General features: G+C 39.7%; 1 protein-coding gene across 1 annotated transcript in view; it reads left to right on the top strand.

Moving 5' to 3' along the window:
- The window catches only part of ptprn2 (protein tyrosine phosphatase receptor type N2), a 148,090-nt gene that overhangs the window by 61,606 nt on the left and 64,619 nt on the right, over positions 1-21,865 (top strand). The gene's annotated exons all lie outside the window — the stretch shown is intronic.

Genomic DNA, 21,865 nt, shown 5'->3' with positions numbered 1-21,865 from the left:
GAGACCTCTGTGGATGATTTGGCTCCTGGTAAGACCCCCGTGAACATTGAACACATAATGAATTCTAACCAGGAGAAGGTTCAGCTGGTTACAATCTTCAATCCTCATAGCAAGATGCCACTAAATCCACTGAATGTCGCACACTGTTCCTTTAAGTCAAATGCTTCATGTAGGTCTGGACTTATTCACCGTCTCTTTCTTTTCCCCTTTTTTTTTTTCACACGTCTACCACTGTGGCCAAGTGCCAAAACCTTTTGGCAATATTTAATTCATTTAAAAATTAAATGTAGTTGTGGACTCTGTTTTTTTTAATGCACAAATTGAAAATTTGCATAAAACAAGTGGATTGAAACGCACTATAACGATAAGTTTGCCTTAAAGCCAAGAGGAGAGACTATTATACTCCGTGGGCAGATGTGAAGTGCACTCTGCCCACACTATGTCTGTTGTTTTGTTCTTGAAACATAAGAGACTTAGCCTAAATATAACTGAGTTTCTTCTCTATCTTACTCCATTTGTCGGTCTGTCTGCCTGATTCTGTCTGTCTGTCTGTTCTCTCCTCTCTGTGGGAAGGCCTCGTACTCTCTCTGATCTGCTTGCAGGCACACATACACACACACACACACACACAGACACACACACCGTTGCAGAGAACTCTAAAGTGAAAACACGGTAGCTGCGGCTGCATAATGGTGCTAGCTACCATTTGGGTGGTGAGTGGTAGTCTTTTCCAGCTGAGCAGATTAGCATAGATCTCCCACGCAGACAGAGTTGACCTTCACTCTGGCAAACACTTGTCAAAATGCCAACGATAATTACCTGCTCTCTTCGCAAACAGCACAATGGTTTATCCACCTGCATCTCAGGCGTGGAGGACAGATCTGTAGTGCTATGGCTGCATGTTTTCGGACATACACTGTTTGTAAAGGTAATATAAGCCACGGGGTTTCCTATGTGACACACTTGTGTGTATCTGGCTTGATATTGTAATATTTACTATCAGCAAGCTGCTAGAGGCTAAAGAAATAAGTGTGAATTACATTTTCTGAATGTTGCCATCGCTTTCAATATGCTCACGTTGAGACACGGCGTTCATACAGCTGAAATGAAATTAGTTTTGTCAGCAGGGTTTGCACGATCAAGAAACATGTCAAGAAAACCTTTTTTTTTTTCTTCTTTTCAATACAACAGAGCTTGACGGTGTCTGTGTCGGATGCCCGATTGTCTGAGTGTTCGTGCCTTAACATCTGTATCAATGAGCGTAGAGGTCAGAAAACAACCCGATCCTGCTCCCTCCCTCTTCCTCGCTCTTTCCCCCCTCGTCTCTCCCTGGGCACTCTCCTCTCTCCTCCTCATCACTGACTGCCCTCTCTGGTTGAGTGCTTGAATGTGCTCAGTTCGGTGATCAAAGTCTTCCTCAGTCTCTTCTCCTCCATCGCCCCTGGCTCTGTGTATGTATGTGTGTGTGTCTGAGAAAGTGTGTGTGAGAAAGTGTGCAAAAGAGTGTGTGTGTCATCCAGCTACAAGCCCAGCTCTCAGTCGTCTAAACCGTCAGTCTCACTATCTTCTTTCAGACTCGGTAGTGCCCTGCCAGGCTCCCTTGCATCATCTTCCATGCTAGAGGGCGCACACACACAGACACACACACACATATATAAACTATATACACACTTGCAAACATAAACGCACAATGATGCTTATTCGTAATGACACATCTCACTTGTCTGTCTTCCTTAACATTTATGCATTGTTGATCTCAGAAACTTGTGCTGCCTTTTTCAGTAGGTACACAACAATTTGTTTACTCCACACGTGCATGCGTTTGTGTGTGTGCATGTGTGCTCGCTTGCTGCAGGATGCTCGATAACCAGATGAGTCACAGTAAACTGCGAGATATTGCGGCTTTGTTTTGGTGGAAACTTCTCCAGCAGGGCGTTGGATGTCTTTTTAATTCCAAGGTCACAATGCTATATCTTGTTTTTTTGTAGTTTTTACTTCTAGTGCCTGCAGGAGGAGGAAATATCTCAAGCTCTCAAAGACAGCTAATAAAAATGCTCTAACAGGGCATCTGGAAATCAGTCTTAAACATGTAGTTTTTATCCTTGTCCCTGGCCCTGAGAGTCTTTCATCAGCCGCTGACTCTTTGTGCTCGTCTCACAGAAAAAGGTGTCATGTGGAAACGTTTGCTTTTGTGTGGAGGCGCGGAGAATGTCCCGACCGATGAATTGAGCTGTGTCTTACACTCCCCTTTATCCTGTTTATCCTTTTCAGTCGTGCTCCTTCCCGTTCTCCATGCTCTCCTGCTCTTCGTTATTCCTCTCTCCTTCAGTGTTATCCCTGCACCTCGGCGTAGGGTCAGGGCTGCACTGCTCCTGCAAACATATTTACTGTGTCAACATTGCTGTTGCGAAGCAGCTGAAGACAGTAACAGGTGCCTGTCAACAGCCGGCCAGATCTCTAGTGCATTAAAGGATCTTTGCTGTAGACGAGGATTAGTGTCGCCTGGCATTGTTTGTTTGCTAATTCCATCTCCAAGGTATTTGTGGAAAATAGGCATGAATAATTGAAAGCGATTTCTAGTGGACGAAACGAAGCTATCAGCGAATGGAGGGAGATTAATGAGTAGGGGGTGAAACACAACGCAAATTGGAACAACGGAGCAACCTTTCTCAGACACCCGGAGAGACCCAGGGTTCGTAAACAAAAACTGAATATGCATTGTTTCATTGGGTAAAGAAAAAAAAGCATTGAGATGAGAAAGACATGGATTAAGAAAGGAATGCAACAATATGTTTTAATGTGAAGTGTGTCAAAGCATGATGCCAGGGTATTAAGGTTCTTCCTCAATTGCCATCGCTGAGCATTTTTAAATTGAATCACATGAAACACATTGTCTGTCCTAAAATGTGTTTTGACAGAAGATCCAACTTTCTGACAAGGTTATGAATATATTCATACTGATGTCAAAACTCATAAGTAACACTTTGCATCTTTTAGTGCTTGTACTTTTTTGAAGAAGAAGAAAGATGACAACAAATTTTGTTTTTAAGTATTACTTTTAACTTTTTTTTTGAAAGTGTGTCACCATCACAATTCATAGTAACATTTTATGTATATCACCATCTCTGTGCTGTCAATACAGCCAAGGAATGACCGTAATGCAGTATAACAGCACTTTCTACTTTGAACATTCATCAATCAAAGCTTCTAAACACAACTGGACATGTTCTGGCAGGCATGTGATCCAAAATCAGGGACAAATTCATCCCACCAGCAATCAAGGTTATATTTTATGGTTCCCTAACGTGAGCGTGTAGGCTATACAATGTAGCACTTGCAGTAGCGTACCTGGAGCAGATGACTCGAAAAAGAAATCCGTTATGAGCTGAAAGTACAAAAAATTTTTAGAAACAAGGTATTTAGAAAAGTTTGATTATTTTTTACATCCGTTTACTTAATTTTTTGAAACTTTGGCAACGTTTAACATTATATACGTTACAGAAAATAGGAAGCATAGTAGTTCCCCTTTATGCTTCATGTGACAAAAATACAATAGTCTATAGTAGCATTACACAGTATGTGAGTGTATGATGTATGCTGTATTGCTTTATGAATTGGTCTACCATCTGAGATTTCTCCGTGTATGCAGTGTTAGCTGTCCCTTGAATATTTCGGATCATGTTGGACCAGCCAATCATGATGTCCAGAGGCTAAATCCTACTTATAGGACCCCCTGACTTTTCATCTACTGCCACCATGAGTTAAATGTCTCAACAGCAATTGAACGGATTACCATTCAATGTAGTGGACACATTTGTTCTCCATGTGATGAGCTGTAAAAATTCCCAGGATTTGAATTCGGTGCCACCATCAGGTCAAAATTTGGCTTTTTCCAAAACTTCAGTTTATGACCAAATACTAAAACAAAACTACATCTGCACTTGGTGTCTAGTAAGCTGCTAAATGTTGAATAAGATGGTGAAAATGGTAAACATTACACATGCTAAACCTCAGCATGTTAGCATTGTTGTTGTGAGCATGCTTTCATACTGATGTTTAGTTTAGTACAGCCTCACAGAGCTGCTGGTCTGTATCTTCTTCTATGATTATTGCGTCAATATTCTGTTTAATTCACTGTATTAATTACAAAGCATACAGTGTATTAATCAGTTTTTCTGAAAATTTTCAGCATCACAATACTGTAGATCTGCAACTAGCAATGATTCCTTTTCTGGTTTATCTGTATATTATTTTCTTGATGATTTCTTAACTGATTAGTTATTTGTTCTAAAAAATGTCAGACTATGGTGAAAATGTTGATCAGTGTTTCCTAAAGCCCGAGATGATTTCCTCAGATGTCTTGTGTTGTCTGCAACACAAAGATATGCAGTTAGTTAACTGTGGCTGAAATCTGAGAATTTTGACTTTTTCTTTTAAGAAATTGCTCAAACTGATTGATCAATAGTTGGCGATTAAATAAATAGTTGGGGCTTTATATCACAGTAGATATCAGTATTCCAATATATAATATACATATTTCCTAACAGAGTATTTTGTCCATATTATGCATGACGTGTTAGACTTCTCCACTTCTTAATATTTCTTATTTTGAAGATAATCTGCCCAGCAGTTTCTCCAAAGATTTGCAGTCATACTGAGTGTACATGAAAGACTAATGAATATATTATTTGTGAATTTGTTTGCTACAAACAGTTCCAGTTTGCAGGGACTCGTCATTATGTGACTCCAAATTTTTATAATTGATCTTCTCTGGATTTGAGCCAGACTGTTGATGGTGCGATTTTTATCTAGGTCTTTACCATGATCTAATTTCCTGCTGAGCCACGCAGGACGGCTGGCAACAACACATTTTCTCGCACGTGGTGGTGAGCATATTAGCACAATGGCTCACTAGCTTCATGTTTTATGAACTGACAAAACGGCACCCTTTGCCACAAAGTCATAATGAGACAGTCACACATCAGAGTTTTCTCTCTCTGCAGCTAAACAGAATGTGGAAAAGTAAAACCATTATCTTTGTCATAAATACTGTTCACAAAGACCAGAAAATTAAGATTTTTTTGCTTTCTAAACCTGTCCAGATGTGTCTGTAACCACCTTTGGGATCTTGACGTTTTGTATTCTCTTCGAGGTTTTGTCACAATAACAGCAGGTGCTGAACAAGCTGTCTGACCACAGAGATAGCGAATACTTGCTGCGGGTTTGAGCACCATGTTGAGCAGAAAATCCAACCTCCTCTTCATTCTGCCACCACCAGCACTCTCTTATTCTCCTTTCGCTTCATCCCGAGCCCTCCACTTCCCCTCCCTCATCTCTATGCTCCCCCCATCCCTTCATCTTCCATGCCTGTACCCACAGTGAAGAGACCATGTGCTGATGGCCCTCATGTCGAGAACAGCAGGCACTTGTGCATCTTGTTTGTTGTGTGCACAGTGGTTTGTATACTTGATGGGTGCTACTTTATGAGGCAGCAGATACAAACAGCTATGTAAATGAGCTTCTTTCCGTCTCCTGCTACTGTATGACTCATAATTCAATAAAAGAAAAGCACTAAAACATTTCCCATTATACTCAACTGAAAATATGTGAGGGTCTTTGACTTATAGAGAAGTTTAGTTGCAGACTTTATGTTCCTGTTTGCGTGAGAATGATGCAACCTTCGAGAACACATTACATTTCACTGAACGTAATTCTTTCTTACCAAAAGTAAACGCCTTATTTATGAAACAAGGCAAGCTAATGCAGATCTTTGTTTTAATATCGGGAATTTGATGCTTGATTTAGCACGTTTCTTGCAACAGATGATATTGTCTCACCCCATAAGCACAAATATAACTTAAGATAATCACATTTTTAGGACTAAATAATAGGCCAAATGACTTGCACAAGAGAGAATATGTGTTCTTTATGTCTTACATTTTAAGGGGCATTAAAGCTGGCAATTTTACTCATTTTACTCTTTACAAACAGAAACTTCTCTCTGCCTCATTCTCCCATCTCTCTCTCTAAGAAAAAATGTCATTTGTGCAACAACAAAAAAATGTACAATGCTGTGTCACATTGTTTTACTATAAAAACGTTGCTATCAGAATAATCTGAAACATGATACAATAAAATCCAACATGTTCTCAATCTCAACTTGTCAAATAAATACAGTAACGTGGTCAGAGGGCCGTCATTTCCAGCTATAATACCCTAGGCACCCCTATAGCATCAGTTTTGGACGCTTGGGGAAGGCGTGTCGGGGTTTTGTCTCCTCCCCGTGATCCAGCACTCCTCTTCTGGCTTTTCCCTCTCACCCTAATGCCTCACTGCGTTACAGGAAGTTGGGATGAAAACAAGAGTGGAAACTGAATTTATCCTAAAATTTGTGCATTAGAATCAGACGCCGATGGCCATTGACCATGCTGCCATATTTGATCCCTTGAGAATGAGAGCTAGCCAGTAAAATCACTTTGAAAATGTAAACCTTGTAGTTTAGAACACTGGAGATGTATTATAATAATTAAGTGGGTTAGGTCGATCAAATCTTTATGGTGAGCTAAAACAAAGTATTATTTTCAATTTTGATTAATCTGCCAATTGTTTTCTTAATGAATCTATTCATTTCTTAGTTTATGAAATGATCCTAACTCTAACCCTTAGCGAAAAATGACAGTAACAATTCTACTTAAGTTTAATATCATCAAACCACCAAAACTAAAGATATTTAATTCGTCATCAAGGAATATATAAGAAAAGCAGCAAAGCCTCACAACTAAGAAGCCTCACAATTAACAAACAGCTCTACACTACAACCTCTCTAGTCTTCTCTAAACCAGCAGTAAAATATTCAAAATGAACTCAAGAGTGACTCATCTACAGTTGTAAACACTCTTTATTATGAGTTTAAAGATATACACTGAAGAGATATATGTTGTTTTTTGTTGAATATGGCTGTTAATGGACTTGCGAGTATCAAAGAGGCGGCAGATGACACTTAAAGTGCTTGAAACCACAAAGGGTTGATGCAAAACAAAGCGACACGGCCATACATTTGCGGCATGATGTAGCCTTTCCAGGTGTGTGTTTGTGATTTCCTACAGTATATCAACATCCACGCTCATCTGTTTTTATGTGTGTATGTGTGGGGTTTTTTTCTCTTAATGGTACATCCGCACTAAATTGGCCCCTGAATGCAGTGCGCTCTGTCAGTGGTTTTGTGAGCTACAAGTGTAGAGAAACAAAGAGAGCCAGGGAGCTTCAAAGCGGGCGGGTGACATTTCGGGCTTTCCATCTTCAAAGCACTATTTGCTTTTGTAGTTCCTCTTTGAGAATAATTATATATTTTTTTTCCTAAAGGATTACAGCTGTCTGAAAACATAGTGTAGAATTTGAGGGCCATTTCGTAACAAGGATACACAATGAGCTGTCATTTTTTTGAAACGCATTTATTCTGCTATTATTTGCCATTATGCATAATTTAATACAACTTCTTTTTTTTTTTTTTTTTACAAAGCATATATCACAGTGTTCTTCCCTACTGGCAGCTATTGGCAATGAATTGATCGTTGATCCCATAGAGCCACCCAGTGAGTGTCTCCAGATGGGTGAGACATGAAATCCACCCTGTCCCCTAATTTTCATTCACCTCTCTTCCTCTTGTCTCTTTCTTCCATCCCCCTCATCCAAGTGCCTCTCTATAATTCATGTCCAGGTGCAGCACCAGCTTTCTTTGGCACGGGGCTTGAAAGAAAAAAAGACAGATGTTCAATTTTCACTTGCTTTGTGCATCTCTCTATATCTGTTTGTGTGCTTGTCGACCGCTTTTGCCCCCTTTTTACCTGTAATGCGGCATAAGCAGTGATTAAGTCGAGTCGCAGCCATGACTAACTGCTGGCTGCGTCCTTCATGTGGATTTAGATGTTTTGTTTGCGTGTAGTCAGACAGATGTGTTTGAGTTTCTACAGAGGCTTAAACATGAAAAAACGTGGATGTAAAGAAACATTTTTCCACAACTGACTCTGTCCAATACTGTTGTTTTTCTTTTCCTAATGTTGGTTGTAACAAGCTAATTTTTTGGACATTGTGAGAAGCATGAACGCCAGGACATGCCCACGGCACAGCTGTATTTACATGCAGCCTCTGTGCGTCTTGTCATACAAAACACATGAACCCCCCACTGACTGCAAAGCTGTGGGAGTGACTGAACTCTGCAGGTGGATATCTATATTGCACAGTGACATCTACAGTGTTATGCACCGCTGTGGCTTGGAAAGAACTAGATTTTATAGCTATCTTTACCTTAATTAGGTGAGATATGCTGTACTGTTTGATTGCATTTAAAAAAATTAGTTGTTGCGGTTGATTTTCTTGGTACCACTTTAGCTTCTATAAGCAGTGTGCTGTATATACGACACAATAAGGGTGGAACCGTTTAAGAAAAATATTTAGATCAGCAAGATTATTTCAAGGTTCTGCACCTAATTTATTGCGTTGTTGTTAACAGCTTAACAGGTTTTAACATAACTTAAAAATGGACACCCTCCCCGACTTTCTGAGTTGACTGTAACATCCTGTCAATTAATTTTAATGGACTCAGAACAAATTTTTTCACAAGAAAATAGGATGTGATGCAATGCCGTGCCTGTGTTTAGCTCCCATACAGCGCAAATGGTTTGCAACATTTAAAAAAAAAAAAAAAATTATATTCATGACATTAAAACAATACATGTAAGATTCACCATATTACCAACACATCATAATCCAGCAACATGCCACAAACAGATGTCACAGAACGAGTAAAGAAAAGAAGAAAAAAAACACAGCAATACAAACAAACAATAAAATCCGTGCAGATACAAGGACACTATAACTTGAGAACAAAACAAACAAAAACACAGTCATCATGATCATCAGTCCTCTAAATATAGCCCTAATGTATTCCATTTTCTTTTATTGTCCTTAATTGTTTCCTGTCTATTTGCGATAATGCCCTCCAAACTAAAATAATGTTTCAAAAAAGAGAGAACATTTGGAAATATCAAATGTACTTTATCTTTTAGTTAAAAAATAAACCTATTACCCAATAAAATAACTGTATTCAAAATACTTGGACATTCATTTCTTAATCCCCAAGTATTGTTGTTTGATGGCACAAAAAAAATGAAAAAAATAAAATGAAAAAAAATGTCAGAGTCATCCAAAACGTCACCACGTGTGGACAAAACCAAAATAGATGCAACATGTTTTCAACTGTGGCTTACCTGAAGCAAAAGTGAATCCACTAACATCCGCAAATGACGGTACCCTCGCACCACAGTCCACACATGCTGTGTTTATGTGATCGAGGTTTTGCAGCTGCAGCCTGGAGTCGAACGTGTTGTATGTTTAATGCCAAAGTTTCAAAAAAGCTTGCTAGCTCCTATATATATGGCAACTACAGTATAGCTAATGTTACGGGCATGTCCTTGTTATGGCAACTAAACTGTGGGTATGGCCTGATGTGTTATGGTAATGGTTATGGTAAAGGTAGACAGATGGTAACTAGTTAAAGAGAACAGTAGTTCCTGCTTTGACCAATCTGGATGTTATTCCTACAGAAAAAATACATCTAAACTTTTTTTTGTTACACATGCTCGACATGATTGAGGCAACTCTTAAATTTAATGTTGATTTTTTTATGGTTAAGACATTTTTTTAACCACTATTCAAAGTTATTCATCAACCCAGCACTGCCTAACAAACCCTGCTTCCTTGGGGGTGCAACAGCCACAATAAGTCACTTTTGGCAGAAACATGCCCATATTATGTCTGAAATTATTATTTATACATCATAAGTATTAAAATCTGCAATAATGGATTCACCTCATTGTAATTCAAAATTTCAAGAAGCAGGGAATAATCGTCGCTCCAACATACAAATGATTTCTGTTGGCCACGTTACTGTCTTCCCCACAGTCGGACCCTGGCTATACGATCCAGGCTGCAAGTGTGTGTCCTTACACTGTACTGTACATGTGTGTATGTGCGCACGCATGAGAAACTTGTACTACAGGGATGCATTTCAAAATAGGTCGCTGCTAATCCCCCTTAAAAATGAACATTCCCCTGCCGTGCAACCATCTGAAAGAGAAAGAAAGTATAGAAGGAAGGAAGAAAGAAAAGACAATGAATTATGGATAAGTTTTAAGAGGGATATTGCTCCCTGGCCTCCTCACTGTTTTTCATTTCTTTCCTCCTCCCCTTCCTCCCTCCCTCTGTCTCTCTCTTTCTTTCCGTGTCCTCTGCCTCCTCTTAAATCGATATGGGCTGACTGTCATGGGTCAGTGGCCTGTATGCATCAGGCTGGACTGCTACAGAAGAGCGCTGTGTCTCTCAGGACTCTCTGTGGAGGTGATAACTCGTTCCTATCTCAGACCACTCTTTAAGGCTTTCAATTTAACTCCAGTATCCACCTCAGATTGACTTGGGATGACACAAAGCAAAGGAATATAGATATATATACATTTATATGATGAGCACTCCCCCAGAAAGAAAGTGAGCATGCCTAAATACCTGAGGCTTTACCTTTGCATAGGTATTAAAGTATGTCTGGCCTAAAGATATGGTGGATCATAATATAAAAAGTATAAAGATGTATTTTAACTGACCTTTTGTAAACCCTTTGTGGTAGTTAGGTAGGTAGTAGAGCTAATGTTAGTTTGTCGAAAACGCCGCCTCCAGCAGACTTTTTAATACTTCCAGCTCTTTTCTTTTATAAGGTGAACCCTTAAAAGTAGGTCTCAAATATACACGTAGTTGCTTAATATAGAGCACTGTATTGAGATCGGGATCTTGCAGGACCCTACACCAATTTTCAAGAAGCAGAAGGTTTTACCTTTTTTTGCAGGTGGGAGCAGATGAATGGGATTTGTTTGAATGCAAAGAAATTAGGACCACTATTCCTGATCACTGCTAAAGTCTGTTTTTTTTACCCGCCTACTCTGTGTTTTTGTCATACAGAGTGCACATGACAGTGTCTGGGCTCACTGGCCCACCATAACCAAGTTAATTAAAATTGTGCATATGTTGTAGCCTCAGCCATAGCCCACTTAGTTATAACTTTTGCTGCTGTAGAGAGATATATTAGTAAGATATATTAATTATTAGTCACAGGGCTAAACCTGATGTAGCTGCCACGGCTGGTGGAAGTCTGGTTCATGCTCTGCCCATTCTATGAAATCTAACAAAAGACGTAATAATAACAAGCATTTCTGGAGTGCTATGACATGACACAAAATGTAATAAACATTTGCATTTTTTCATGGTTAGGGTTGCAAGACATAAATACGTTTGTTGTTATTATGGTCTTAGTCACTAGTTTCAAGTCTTCTATAATACAGAATGATGGTCCCATTTAAAAGGAAGATAGACAATAAATTAGGATAACCTTAAGGATGGGGCTACCTTGTGATTGTAAAGTCCCTACCACAGTGTCCTCTAGTTTTCAGTCAGATTCATCTTTTGGTCATCCAGCTCCACACTCTCAGCCAAATATGCCCACTTAAAGCTCCACACCAGAACATAATCTTTTCCTAACCATAACCAAGTGTTTTTTTTTACCTCAACCTGACCACGTTAGGTTTATTATAGCGTAAATAAACGAAAAGTTTCAATTTGCTACACGATGACGCACTAATGTAACATGTCCATGTTTGCAAAAACGTACAGTGCCAACATTTATTCTGGCGATTGGGTTATTTAATTTAATTCCTTAAGCTTTTGCTCCTGTATTTTTCTTTGGGGAGGATTAAAAAAATAATCCAGTGTTGAAACTCTTTACATACTGATTATCTCACTTCCTACAGCCCCACGCACACCGCTTCAACATGCAGAGAAATCCTGAGTGTGACAAAAATCTGTGTAAAACCAGAAACAAAGCAGCTATACTTCCTAAGTGGCCTGCAATCTTTTCTTGAGAATATGAGCGATTCTATTGTTATTTCAAATCAGACTGCAGTTTGTGTGCATCGCAGCAGTGTGCGTGTGTCTAGCCACAGGCTTCCTCACACTCCAAGTCCAATTACCTGTGTTAAGGCCACATCTGAGACGGGGGATTACAGCATATTATTCTAGCACAAACAACAGTCTCTCTGCCCACCAACCTGCAGGCAGCCAGACTCACGCAGCCGAGGAAGGTGTGAGAGGTGTTACATTAGCACCTGGATGTGCGAACGGCAGACTAGTGACCTTTTACCGGTGACTGATACACTAACTGGAAAACTTGTTCGCCTCCTGTGGATTCTTCCTCTGTCCTCAACTCCTTTCGATATCTTTCCGCCCCTGCCTCTCAGTTTTTTTTCTTGTTCTTGTCTTTCTTCGTCTGATTTTCTGTTTTTTTTTGTTTTGTTTTTTTAAATCAAGCTTTCATTTCATTCTCCATTTTCTCTGTTGCATCTATCGAGGCGCTCTCCACAGAACCATAGCCTGTCTCAAATGCTCTCTCACTTTTTGACAGTTGATACTTTTACCAGAGGATGTTAGTCAAGATGTCACCTCGTTCCCTTGACTTGTTGTCACCATTTGAAATTTTCTTGTGATGCAAAATACTTTATTGAATCTCCTCGGGGCACCCCAGAAAGGCCCTGAAAATACATCCCCCGCACTGACACACCTTTAACAAGGGTGTCACAAAAAGCCACATCTGTCTACTTTATTTGTTTTATTAGTAGATTTTTCTTATTCCGTGTAATATGTAGCAGCTCATCATGCCTGTACAAATCGCTGCACCTCCGTGAGACACAACTTCCTTCAAGTCACCTGCCAGGGGCTCTAATTAGACTGATAAGCAGTGCAACTGGAATCAGCTCTTCCTGGTAATCAGCCCCACGGAGCCCAGACAGACGGCTAAATGAGGAGGAGATGAGCCATGCAGCCCAACAGGTGTCCTTAAAAAGACAGGGAGGTGTGCTTATACAGTCTTGTCTTTCCCCTCTCTAACTACTCCAGCTCAGTCTCAAGAGAGTTTGCAACATATAAAGAGATTCTGCAGTTATTTAGGAAATGAACGCTGAAAAAAAAAAAAAAAAACAGTATGTCGGCGCTTCTGTGGTGTATAGATTTAATCATCATGCTGTGACTCTGAATCGCTGCCTCACTTTTAAAAGGAATTGTTTGAGAAACTCTGCAGTAAGATGATTGATTCAGAGTTGGGGGGGTTATACAATAGCAAACACACTAGTCAAACTGTGTATTTTGATTTTTGAATTGCATCCTGAATACATTTCTTGCTTTTTTTTCTGTCTTTGCAGTCGCAGCTGCTCTGCTTTAGACGTATAATAATGATGATCACATTTTGTCCTGAAGCAAAATAGTAATAAAAAAAAAAAAAAATGAAAGAAAGAAAAGCGGCGCCCAGTGACACATCAGGCAGGCTGAATACAAAATGATATCAGAACTAATAAAATCTCAGAAGGGAAATGTCATATTTGTCATTTTGACACCTGCGTGAGACTGTTGTGTTACACTTTAATTTTACACCCACCACTCCCAGCTGTACACAGGAAGGCAACACGGCGAGATTAACACTGCGATGTGAGGAGCAGCCAGGATGCTTCACAGAGAGACGGAGAGAGGAAGGCAGATAGGACGGAGCTCTCGGTTACTTTATCCACTCTCTGAGCAAAGATGTCCACTGCGCTGTAGAAGTACTCGGAGGGATTGACTTAAAGGCTGCTGACAGCAAATGTGCTCGCTCTGACATTAAACCTCCTCTAGCTGAAAGCATCTTGAATACCTCGGTAAAAAAAAAAAAAAAACGAGCCTCAGAAATTTAATTTAGATGCTCAGGCGCTGCATTAGTTTGAGCCTGGAAGGCTGAAATTGTTTGAAAAGGGACAAAACAGAAGCTTTGTAATCAACGCATCTTTCAAGTGTGTTTTTATACAGTTGTTTTGATGAGTTTATTCTCTGTCAGGAGCACATTAGCAGCTCAGCACACCGTGGGTCTGATTTAGGATCCATTTTGGATCGTGTTATAAAATGGTGGCATCTTTACAGTCATACTGGTATCATTTGTCCAATTAGAGCACAGTCCGGAAAAACTAAGCATTTCATATGGAGCTGAAGAGATGAGAGAATTAATTGATGTAAAAAGAAAATTAGCTGCTATTTACAATTTGAGATGTATTACTTGTTTAAGTCACATTTGAAACTATTATTCCAAACGAAAAAACGTTAATCTGTTAGCAAAGGCAGTCTAACAGACCAATGCCTATTGACTCAAGGTCTTCATCAGGGTCAGAGAAATATGATATTAGCTGAGGCATAAGATTTTATCTGATTAAACCTGTTGAACTGTTTGTATTTATCAGTAATATTCTCCAGTTGTGGTTTTAGGTATATAAATAAAGACAGTGATAGAATGTTTTATGTAGATTTCAAGGCTATTTTCTGGCCATCATATTTGCAACAGTGATTTCTATATAATCCATTATAAATGCTGGATGCTACAGTTAGTTACACTTGATATAACTGTAAATTCTTAGTATTACTCAAGAGTTTGGTCATTTTAGGTGGTTGTATGATATAAATGTAGGTTTCTGGTTCACAACTAAAATTGTCTGTTAAGCAGCAGTTTTAGTAGCTGAATCTGTAACAAACTGCGGCGTCTTGCTTTGGTTAAACAGCTGCAGATCATGTTACGGTGAATTCATCATAGTAAGAATTTAATGTGTCATGGTCGTAATTGTCTTTGGTCATAAACGCAAATCTGTGTCCTTGGGCCAAACGTATGCTGCATGTGTAGATGTGTAGATGTGTAGATGTAGATGTGCGTTATCTATAGATTGTTTGATGATGGATCCTGTTCTCAGATCAAATCCACTTGATTACTGTCAGAGCCCACGCTACCCCCCTGCTCCTGCTTACTTCACCCCGTCTCTCATCCTCTCCCTCATATTCCTGACTTGAGTGATGGCGTTTGTGATTCCTAATGACAGTCGGAACAAATCTACGGTAATGAGGTCACATTGGTTTCTTTTTTTTTTTCCTTTCTCTAAAATCACCCTTCACAGCTCCGTACAATCAACCTGTTCCTGAGACTCAGACTGGTCCTGGATCTGAGCTCCAGTGAACCAGCGTGAAACAGATCAATTCCTTCCTCAGGAAGACCTCCCTGCAGCCAGAATGGACACCCTGTCCTTCTGAGTATGTCTGTTTTTTTCTTATTATCTCCTGACTCACTGGAGCTCATATCCTGGCCTTGTGTTAATGCGCCCTGCTATGTTTCCAAACTCATGACAGCTTTAGCATATTTATTGATTTATTTAGGTTTTCTTGCATATGTATTTGCAGACTTCTTAGCAGTCTCATCTATGATAATGCATTTATCTATAACAGAAGAGGTATGCTTGCATGAGCACACACATCCACGTAATGATGTGTGTTTCTCCTGGCTTGAGCAGGATGTCTGCACCAACACATCATTACGATTCGTTCGAGCCATTAGCTTGTGGAGAGCGAATTGAGGATGAAAAGCACAACCACACAACCGTATATGTGTGTGTGCGTGTGCGTGTGTGTGTGTGTCTATGAATATGTACAGTCTGTGTACTTGTGGGTGTGCAGTGTGCCCTCCTGTGCGTCAGTGTGCATACTCAGTATGTGTGTGCTCAGTGATGTGGTTAGTAATGTGGAGACCTGCAGGAGATGGTCCGTGGAGAGAGCCTGCAGGATAATTGCTGCCACAGTGACAGGTAGGGCTGCCTCTGTCAGAGTTCCCTCAGTGGGGAAGCAGTGGAGGAGTGTGTGTGCGTGTGTCTGTGTGTGTGTGTGCAGCTCTGTGTGTCAGCTTCGCCATCCCTTCCTCCAATAAGCTTTTCCCCAGTAGGCTCCCTTCAGACGGTGGCAGGCTTCCAGATGTTTTCATCTTGTGTCACACACACATCCAGGGAAAGAAATGAAGCATCTTTTAGAGGGAGCTTCAGTCTTAAATTGTTTGGATATAAATTTTACCCAAGAAAAAAGAAAATGTTTTTCATCTAGCTTTAGAGTACCATGTACTACCTCACATGAAGTGCTGTATACTGTAGAGGACTCTGGATGTAGATGCATTATGACTTTTTGAAGTTTCCCTGAAGACTGTAGTAAACGCTTTTCGCTGTGGTCAGAGGCATCATGTTTTCAAGTTTTACGTCCGTCTGTCCCATTCTCGTGAACGCAATATCTCAACAATGGCATGAAGGAATTTCTTCAAATTTGAAGCAAACGTCCAATTAGATTCATTGATGAACTGATTAGATTTTGCTGGTCAAAGGTCGAGATCATTGCGACCTCGTGTGTCTCATTCTTGTGAACCCAATTACTCAAGAACACCTTGGAGGAATTTCTTCATATTTGGTACAAATGTCCACTTTGAGTCACAGATGAACTAGCTAGAATTTGGTGGATGAAGGTCACTGTGACCTTTTCTATCGATATCTGAAGAGAGCCTTGAGGGGGTTTTCTCAAATTTTGCACAAACGTCCACTTAGACTCAAAAATGAACTGATTAGAATTTGGTTAGGTCAAAGATCAAGGTCACTGCGACCTCTTCCGTCTCATTCTTGTGAACGCAATATCTCAAGAAGTCACCAAGGGGATTTTTTTTTTTCAAATTTGGCACAAATGTCCACTTTGACTCAACAATTAACAGATTAGAATTTGGCTGTCAAAGTTTAAGGTCACTCTAGCCTTGCTTCCATATCATTGTTGTGAACACGATATCTCAGGAGTGCTTTGAGGGAATTTCCTCAAATTTGGCACAAACATCCACCTAGAGTTAAGAATGAACTGAACTGATCTGATGAACTGAAGATACAAGGCCATGGTCACTGGGACCTTACGAAACATGTTTTTCGGCCATAACTCAAGAGTTCAAATGTTAATTATGACAACATTTCAGCCAAGAGGATATACAGATGAAGTCGTCACATTTTATACTCAAAAGGTCAAAGGTCACTGTGACATTATAATCTGCACAAACAGTTTTCTGGCCATTATTCAACGACGTAACAAAAGAACAGGAAGGGAGATATTGGGTCAGATACTGAATTGGTGACACTAATCTTGAAACTGCGCTGATTGTATAGATCTTCTGTGCTGCCCGGAGAAGATGTTTGAGAAGCATCCATTTTTTTCACAGATATGTTTGTAAACTGTAACTTAAACTTGACTGGTTAGCAGAGGCATTCAACTGCAAGGCGGTAATTCTGGTTTATGCAATATCTTATTGCCAGCGAAGCTGCCAGCTTGTGTTATTGCAAAAGGTCATCCAGAGAGCCAGCAGCATGGCTCCACAGCATGCTGGACTTCTGATGACTATGATTGTTTCAGATTTGCATTGTTCACCTCATCACTCACTGCGATCTTCAAACCTATCTGTTCTTTGTGAGCGATTGTCAGATGTGATTTACGTCGCATATGTCACACATCTGCAGATTGTCATCTCTGAAAGGGAGCGTAAACGATGTAAACGTGTCCCGGTGAGAATGTGGAGTGACATCCGTGGGGTTTCTCCCACATCTGGAGTTGCCTGCCATCCAAGTCATTTGCCGGTGCTGCTTCTGTTCCCTCGATCTCCTGCAGTCCGTGAAGAATTGGTGTCAGCGCCTATCAAAGGCAAAATGCCTTTTCTACACAGAGTGTCAGAGCAGCCACAATCTATTAATCAAGCAGGCGGCAAGGAAACAGATATTATGTGTGTGTGCGGCTGTTTGCATGTCTGAGCTTGTGTGTGTGTCTGCACATGTGCAGCAGAGGCAAAGACTCTTCAGGTGTATTACTCAGCCATCTTTGAAAGGGGCCTCTAATAAGGGAGGATGCAATTATAAATGTGTCATGTGGGTTCTGTTTGAAAGAGGAAGGTGCCTGTAATGTGTTTGATACCGAAGGCCGTGGCAGGGTCTGCAGCGGACACAAGGCGCATGCTGATTGCACAACTACAGCCATTACAGGAGCTGAAACCAGGCTTCACTCCCTATCCTCTTTTTCCGCTGTGATGTCCTTTAACATCGTCTGTAATGTGTCAACCAGGAAACAGGTTTTGGCATCTTAGAGGAAACATTTTGTCTTTGTGATATGGAGTATTTTGCAGGAGAGTTCAGTGTATTCTGTTAGATAGCAAAGGTTTGTGGTGTGTGTTGATTTAGGCTGAATAACAGCAGTTGGTTTGTTTGGGAGCACTGTTGGCTTATCCACAGGAAACGATCGATCAGGGTGAATAAACAGTGAGCCAGCCAGGAACCCCTGCTGCTAACAGCACGGCTCTACCATGTGACAGACGTGGTGGTATATGATTGGCACTGCTGATTGGACATTTAGAGCCTAATGATGTCATAGCTTTCATCATGTTGGATAAACTGAGAGAGAGAAAATGGTTTGTTTTCTATCCAGTTAGCTCTGTGTTTACTTTTTAGGGATGCAGTCAAACTTTTATTAGATTATTTTTAATTATATTAGATACCTAGATTATCATTATTATAAGCCACCAGTGTTAATTAGACATAGTGATGTTGCAAGATATAGACATATAAATGATTAGACAATTGATATAAAATTAATGAACAACATTACACTAAATATTTAATCTTTTCATTAATGAAAAATGCCAAATTCTTCATGTGCAGATTTGCTGCTCTGCTTTCTGTTGATTGCAAATTAAATTAGGGCTGTAACTGATGATTATTTTCATCACTGGTTAATCTGCAGATCTTTCGCATGTAATCGATTAATTGTTTGATTTATAGTGTCAGAAAATACTGTTATTACAGTTTTCCAAGTGGGCATATTTAACAGTACAAAACCCTAAAAATATCGAGTTTGCTATTGTGGAAAACTAAGAAAAACAACAAATATTCAAATGTTTTGATAATTTATTTAAAGCATGACAAACAATCAATTATCAAGGTAGTTGCAAATTTATTTTCTGTAATCAACTAATTGAGCAATCAGCCAGTTGTTTTAGCCATAAATTCAATGCACAATTTGAAGATATCATCATAGACTAGAAAATGTTGATGACTGTTCTTTTTTCTATTATGTTGAGATGTTCAGATATTTTATTTCTTACCGATAGTGATTCGGATATCTACACTTGCATATCTGCCAATACTGAGTACCAATTCATTAATGCCATACTATCTGAGTCCATTGCATTGAATGCCATGTGACTTTCTTTTATTATCTAATTTGACATTTTGGGTAACAAAATATTTACCAGACATACTTTTTTCTTTCCTGCTTTAAAACAGCAGTTGCCTGTAGCTACACAGCACAACTCGCTGTCTAGTCTTCTGTTGCAGTGGAAAATAAGAAAACTCAAGCAACCAAAAACTGCAGTTCCTCTAATGGCCACTTGAGGCTGGCTCCAGAAGCTCCCATAGAGCTTCATGAAGTGCCAAACTTTACACCAGAAATAAACATGTTTACAGTGGGGTTTAAAAGACCAGGGTCGGCCTCTATAGTAAATTTCAACATTAATGACATCTGTACGGGATGGATTTTTATACATCTCTCTTCTTTACATTCTTTTAGGGCTTAATTAAGGGCAGGCCAATTTTAGTGACATGGCTCTACCCCTCACTCCTCCACATCGCCACCCTCTTGTCTAAATTTGTTCACTTCTGGCTCCAAAAAAAACCCCAACATGAAGATCGCCAAATTGCCAAACTCAAGGCTTCAAAGCAGTCCAAAAACCAATAGATTACATCACAGTGGCTACATTATTTTTACAGTCTTCGGGAAATCTGCCATTTTTTCCATGTCTGAAACATTAAAGATAAATGTGGTGAAAAAAAAGGTTTAAATTAATAAATAACAAGTATTGTATCTGAACATATACTTTCATACTTGCCAATACAAGATCCAGCATCTTAGGCAGCATTAGAAGCATTTTTGATGCTAGTACTGTCACAACTCTACAATTTTGTACATAAAAATTACTAAACAGTGAATCAGTTTATCGATTAAATATATGTCTTTGTGTGTGTGTGTGTGTGTGTGTGTGTGTGTGTGTGTGTGTGTGAATTATCCATTCCTTTATGTATATCATTTGGTTTAGTATTTTTGACTCCTTGTGGGCGGGTCATTCGTATCTTGATTAGATATTAGCACCGAATGTTGTCACTGGATGGAGAAACTCACTGTTAAAGTGTCTTGTTTTTACCTTTGCACTCTTTTATTCTCCACCGCCTCAGCTCCACCTTGTCCCTCTGTTTCATTTGTTGGTTTTCTCAGAGGTGCAGCCCCTTTGATTTGGTGTCTTGATTTATAGAAGCCAAGGAGCAGAATAACAATTGATACGCATGAACAAGAAGAGACAGAGGAGAGAGTAGGCCTATATGTGTCTGTGCACGCAGATAGTGCTATATATTAAGTTATGTTATTTTAAGAGCTCATGTGAAAGTCACTTTATATTAGCGTGTTTGTGTCTCCTGTAGAATATCCTCTGTATATACTGGAAGTGAGGAAAAAAGATGAACAAATAAGCCTTATAAAAGTGACAACAATATCCGTGAACTGATTTACATTTTGATAAGCATCGGCGTGCGGAAGTCAGATGTAAAGGGGTCACACACGTGTGATATATCATACATGTAATGAATATGCTGCTGCTCGGAAGTCTGCGTTGTGTTTCTCCACACTGCGAAGTATGAAAGGATATTATTGTTTTTGTTTCCCGCCCAGGATTTTGACTGAAAAATGGGTTGCCATGCATCTTATCTGTCAAAGGGATCAGGTGCATCTCCCTCTCTTTTCCTCTTCCTCCCTCCCCCCTCCTCTACCCTCCTCCTCCTCTCTCCACTCTGATAGGTAGAGACAGCCATCATATGTGCAAGGGGAAAGTGATGGGCGGAATGGCAGCTTTAATATCGGAGCGATTGCCTGCTGATAAGGCTAACGGCTGTGGAGAGGCGTGAGCGTCAGCCCTCCTCCGCAATAAACACTTTCATTTTGTTTGGTTGGAGTGACGGATGGAGAGATGGAAGTGGTGAATAGACGACCTGAGGAGCAGGAAAGGGAGGGGGGAGATAGATGGAATGGATGTGGATGTTATTCAATATTAACAGATCAATCAGAGGGTGGTGAAATATGCATTTTGTCAACTATATACCCCCATTTGGCCAAAGAGGCAACATTACGATCATGTGACAGCGCTGGCTGCTGTGCCGTGTTGAAATACAAAATACTTACAGCCTACAGTCGGTGATTTGTCTCTCCATGCTGAATTTATATTGCTTCTAACAATAACAACCCTGTCGTATATCAGAAAAATGAATATATATATTCATGACTTTAAGCTCTGATGACTTCATGATAATCATTTCTGAATTGCTATTAGAATCTATGATGAGGAGAGCACAATTGCTTCAGTTTGCAGCATATGGCGGAGAAAAGCAACATTTTAATCAAATTATATCTCGCCACAAGATAATTTGTGTTGAGCGCATATGCTACAGAGCAATTTAAAGGTCACATAAAATCAAGCTTAAATGTGTTTTTTCTCTTCCTGTGTTTTTAGTCATTAGCATTCCAGTCAAGGAAAGGCAGCGATGTTTTGAATCATTCTTTGGATTGATGATTGAAATGGCCTTTTCCTCTTTTTACTCCCTCTTCAACAAGTTTTTGATGAGTTTGTTAAGTATTTCTCAGTTCTTCCTGTTCACCTGGCTGGATTTTCTAATGCTTAACAGAGACACTCAGTGCACTTCTAATATTTGATAACACAAGTGTAATTTTAAAAATGAAAACTGTTCTTCGGCAGCAGGCACAGTTCTAGCTGAAATCATTTAGTGGTGTTTTATGTGTTTGTAATAAATGCACTATACTACTATACAGAGCAGGA

This window comes from Plectropomus leopardus, chromosome 21 (assembly GCF_026936395.1).
Source record: "Plectropomus leopardus strain MGB_pleo_1.0 chromosome 21, ASM2693639v1, whole genome shotgun sequence".
In the NCBI taxonomy this organism is placed as follows: Eukaryota; Metazoa; Chordata; class Actinopteri; order Perciformes; family Serranidae; genus Plectropomus; species Plectropomus leopardus.
Note: the sequence above shows the minus strand (reverse complement) of the source record. Positions and strands in the feature narration are given on the sequence as shown.